This window comes from Propithecus coquereli, unplaced genomic scaffold (assembly GCF_000956105.1).
Source record: "Propithecus coquereli isolate 6110/MARCELLA unplaced genomic scaffold, Pcoq_1.0 Scaffold274, whole genome shotgun sequence".
In the NCBI taxonomy this organism is placed as follows: domain Eukaryota; kingdom Metazoa; phylum Chordata; class Mammalia; order Primates; family Indriidae; genus Propithecus; species Propithecus coquereli.
In genome coordinates, this window is record NW_012148330.1 from 716,998 (window position 1) to 722,814 (window position 5,817).

Here is a 5,817-nt window from a genome sequence, read left to right on the forward strand (position 1 = left end):
TTGTATGGGGTGTACTCAATATTGAGGGCAGAGCTTTCATCATCTAAATTTTTGTGCAAAGGCAAATGAAATTTGTTGTCTCCTGTAGTGATACATGGGAGTATAGGTCTCTTTTTATGCCATTCAAATAATGACAGTTAATTAAAGTTTAATCAAATGCATAGATTAATTTTATTGTGTTCCATGCCAATATTCTCCAAGCCAGCCATTCTAAGCATTTTTTAAAACATGGAATCTCTGAAAATGAAAGCTGAGCAGCCACCTCATTATGCTGAATGTATGTCGAATGATGCAGTCAGAGTTCATAGCTTCTTCCCACTTCCTTTCCCCAATTCAGAATCATAGGCACACACTGGAAAGCTCATAATCATTCACAGAACACTTTCAAATCTTCTACTTGAGACTTTATGATAGCACAATTTAACTGCTGCCCAAGCCAAACTCTCCCACCATTTTTTTTTGAAGGAAGTACTTTATGCTGAAGATAATTTTTCTTTAATACCAAGTCTTGATTCTTCTCATATTAAAAACACAAATAATTCTGTATTTTAGTTTGAAACAGGCTTCATTCATTGCTTTATAAAATGTTTAGTACTTTTGCTTCTGTGAGCTTCTATACTTATAAGTATAACCAAGTTGGCATTCATTTTATGTACTGAATCCTTCTCTGAGTAGCTGGTATATCATTTATTGGCTCTGGGTACACACTGGCTGCTAATGAAGCTTGAAATTTATTGGTCTTATGAATAAGGAGAAAAATAAGTTATTTGAGCAGTCGGCTCAGATACTTAGCAGTTCACATATAAACTTTTTAAAAAAAGTGCTTACTTGAAGTGTAGACTGTGTCTTTCTTGTACTAGACCTATTTCTTCAATGACCCTTGAGCTGGCCAGTCTAGACCATTGCATCATTCCCTGACTGGAGACTGGCCGTGCCAGCTGTCTCCCAATTGTATTGATCATAGGAAGCCATTAAAGCCATTAAAATTATACCTGGGATCAGATATTGCAAAAACATTGTTAGTGTAATTTCAATTGGCAAGACAGAGGTATAGGCCTGGAAAGAAAAAAAAAAAAAACTGGTCTTCATGTATGGCTTCTGTCATGGCATAAAATCAGGCCGTTGGAACTAGACATTTCCTCAGAGAACATTGTTTCAATTACTTCATTTCACAAATGAGGAAATTAAGAATCAGAAAGGCTAAGTGATTTCCCCAATATCATAGAGCTAGTTAATTACAGAAATCAGAATAGAAACTGGGTTATCCAACTCTCTGCCCAGGGTTCTTTCCATTACACCAAGTAAAATTACCTGCTGCTATTTAGGCTAGGTGGCTCATTATTAACAGCAGCCTTCTAGTGCTTCATAAATCAAAATATTACGTTCCTATAAAATTTAAAACATTTAAAACCAAAAAAAGTTTGGTTTTCTGGTCGTCTCAGATAAAATAAATTACATTAAATTGAATTCATAATGATTTCATATGTAAATGTGTTACAGCATTTATATGAGGAAAAAGTCAGTGCCACCAAAGGCATAAGGGACTGAGAATAGATGGCTGCCAGGATTGGAAGGGATGACGCCAATTTCAAGCTCCATTAACAACACAAGAAAAGTAACGTGGGGTAAAATTAGCAGATACCAGCTTTATTATCAGACTTGGATATGTGTGAAGAGAAAAATGTAAATCAAAACAAATGGGATCATTTATTTATTAATAATTACACTAATATTTACTATTTGATTAATTTACACAAATGTATTAATTATTTTACAAATATTATCTTCTTTGACATATTATCTTCTTTGACATTATTAACAATCTTTTCCTCCTTAGCAATGAGGATGAGGAGGCTGAACCTTGGGGTATCAAAATATTTGTCCAATACATTGCAGCATGCAGATTCAGAAGCTAGGAGCAAAACCCAGGTGTCCTGACTTAGTCTAAATAATGCCCTTTCTCTTTTATTTTATTTTAAATTTTATTGTAATCTATTTTAGAAGTTTTTCAACAATAACATAAAAGAGACCTTTTCTCCAACATTTATCCCTATTTAAAAGGCCCAAAACTTCTGGACATGAAGAGGCAGTAAATGGTGAATATTTTCTGCACTTCACATCTTTTATCACATGTTATATATGGTGAGGCATAAAATTTTATGAAATTATAGTTACATGCCTGAAATGGATTTTAAATCTCTTCATTTTCTATGTCACAAGTGAGAGTTGTAAACTTGAAAAATTAAAGCTGCAGTGTAATTTATCTTACCCATAAATAGTTTACTATACATTATACAGTTTGAAGTAAACAATAATAGACCAAGACCTTAAAAATGATATTTCTCCATGGAAAACTATGTGATAAATACTAGAGATGCCATAAATATAACCGAAATTACATCACTTGGATGTAGAAAGAAGATTCTCCACTCCTTACTATCACCATTTCTCTAATAGTTAATGGATATGAAAATGTCAAATAATATATATATTTTTAGTAGTTGTTTCTGTTTGCACTGCAAATAGGTAGACCAAATAGATCCACAAATTAGCAAGATAATAGATGGTCATATCTAAAGTAATTGACCTGATTATTTAGGATTACTTATAAAATCTACAGTGATTTTACATCTTACAAGATTGTTTTTAATTTGGGGGTAGAAGCTTTAAAAGTTATTATATGATATCAAGTAATTTGAGAGATGAAGTTATATTTCCTTAGCAAGAAAACTTGCTATAAAGAAGAAGTTTTTAAAAAGACTTTTCTTGTTTTGAACTCTCTGAGTCAGGTGGATTGAGGTTACAACAAAAGTCCAGGGACCTACATGTGAAGGAGACAGAATGAAACATCAATGTTTGGGGTATAAATTGTCCTTTTTCCTTACTCACCTATATAACTATTAATTTTCCCCCTCCCTCACCCTATGTATTTAATTATAATAAGTATTACTTATAACACAGCAAATAAGAAAAGAATAATATTAACCACATTTAGCCATACATAGCAGAAACAACAGTCAATAAAGGAGGGAACAAAACTAGAACTTCCCTTCTTTATTAAATCTAAAAAAAGTCTAAGCTTTCAAAATTAAAAAAATATTTATACGTACTTACACCGCAAGGATAGCATAATTCTATTCCCTCCTCCATAAATCATGTACCATTTTATCTATTAGCACTAACATTAATTTTCTTTTGCATCTCATATTCCAAGTTAATTTTATGTCGTACAGAGGACGCAGTTCCCTGTTTAAAATGACCCCTAATACTTTTGTGTCATTAATAGTTATAATATCAAGTAATACATTGAAATTTTTTAAAATGTATTTTTAAAATATCAGGAAAATCAGCCTACTTTCTTGTAATTAGCTTGGTAAAGTTTTATTGATGTTAGATCTTTATGAAATATTTCCAGGGTTAGTGTTTCAAGAGTAATAGTAGTAAATATTTTCTTACAAAAAATAAACTTAAACACGGAGAGACAATCTATTATTTTGTGTCAGTTGAATGAATGGACCACCCAAGAAGCTCTTCCATCTTTCAGTTTAGTACATTCCATATGTTATGCCTTTCCTTGTTCTTTTCCTTCTCATGGGAAATTGAAAGATTTCTTCCTTCGAAACAAGGAAGGGATAATCTTACGTTCACTATAATTTATGTATGTTTGATTGTTTTAAAATATCACACATAGAAAATTAAATACTTAACAAAAAGTTACGTTATTTAATCTTAAGGGTGGACTTAACAGTCCTCCAGTTCCACTCACAGTGCTTAGATTTAAACTTTATTAAGGGCCAGAAGTGGTGGCTCACACCTGTAATCCTAGTACTCAGGGAGGCCAACCTGGGAGGATTGCTTGAGCTCAGGAGTTTGAGACCAGCCTGAGCAAGAGCCAGACCCTGGCTCTACTAAAAATAGAAAAATTAGCTGGGTGTCATGGCACACCTATAGTCCTCGCTACTCTGGAGGCTGAGGCAGGAGGATCCCTTGAGCCCAGGAGTTCAAGGTTGCAGTGAGCTAGGCTGATGCCATGGTACTCTACTCAGGGCAACAGAGTGAGACTTTTGTCTCAAAATAAATAAATAAACTTTATTAAAGTAATTGTGGCTCTTTCTTTTCTCTTTTCTCTTCTTTTCTTTACTTTTTTTTTCTTTTCTTTTCTTTTCCCTCCCTCCCTTCCTTCCTTTCTCTCTCTCCCTTTTACAAACTAACTTACTTACTCTGCTTTCTTAGCTGAGACTCATCAGTTCTTCTTAAACTATCAAAAGGTAGACATATTATTTCTAAATGAGAAATTATTGTTCAGTAACGTCTGGATGCTTTTTGTCACGTACTTTTATCCTGGTCTTAAAAATGAAGTATCAACATTTAAAAGGCAAACATGAGGCCATCTCTTCTAACATTCCCATTGCATCCAGTATTATCAAAGCATGGGTCTAAGAGCAAATAAAAGTTGATGGGTTTTTTCAACTCAGGATACAAACCCATTGAACTGTCCTTTCAGTTTTGACACTCCATCAGTTAACACCATACTATATCACAAGAAATATGATTTGATCTGAGAAGAACTGCAGCAGCCTGAAACATATATTCCCAGAACATGTCTCTAAGAGTACTGGAGCCATTAAATGTCTTCCATAATGTCTGTGATAAATCTTAGTATTAGTGAACAATATCAGTTCAAGGCATCTCTTTGGAACTGCAAGTCTAGTCCACAGGTACCCACTTGCTATGGGATTTTCCAGCCATAAATGTAGATAGGTCAATCTATCAAGATTTTTCTCAAAGAAGCAAACTCAGCAGTAGTTTAAGGTTCATTCATTAAAATTTATTTGGTATGTCTTGTAGTATCTCTTGGTAGATATATTGCAGAATATCATTTAAACGCACAGATTTTAGAAGCAAATTGCCTGGGTTTGGCCCTGTGATCTTGAATAAAATAGTTATGTTTTTATGGGTAAAATGGGAATAATTGTGGCAGTTGTGAGGATTAAATAAGATAATAAAAGTTAAGAGTTCAGTGCAAATAGTAAGCATTACTAAATGTTACCTTTTATTTCCTTGCAATCACTTTTGTCTAGTTTCTCTTCTCCATTATTGTTGGAGCCAATCTGCTCATTTGCTGTTATTACTGAGACTTAGTCACTGTTAAGGAGTGTGGAGTGTGACTCCTGCTGTCTGCTTTTTATTATGCTTAATGTTCTTCTGTACTTTCCTTCCCATATTTCACAGGCTGAGCCAACATCTATGTGTGCTATATAAATGCCACAGGAAACACTGAGACTTGGATCTCGTCATCCTGAGAGCAAATGATATCTGGGAGACCAAACAGATCAAGCCATAGGTGTGAGTCACAAAGAGAGCAGGAGGTCTAGACTCAGGTGGACACTTTTTCCTGATTAACCTAATGGAAAAGCAAAGGGCTAGACTAAACCTTCTAATTCTTGCTGTAGCAACCCAGAATCACTTTTACACCATTTTTTGGTGTAAAATGACATAATTACGGATTCAGTCTCCTGTTATAAAATATGAATTGTTATTGGCTAAAAATGTTGCAACAACCAGGAGAATTTTCACATCTCTGCCAGGTAGCAGAATCAAAGGCTATTACATTCCGTGTTCAAATGATGGACAGAATAACGCACAAATGTTTTACCTGCCATACATGAAAACACTCAATGAGCAATTCATTTTATAATATTCTCCAGCTATGAAAAGGTATTTATACTTTATTAAATACCTATTCAGCTTAAAGCAAAGCCCACCATAACTCTTAAAATTGACAGATTTTTGACATATTTATTATTTACATTATTA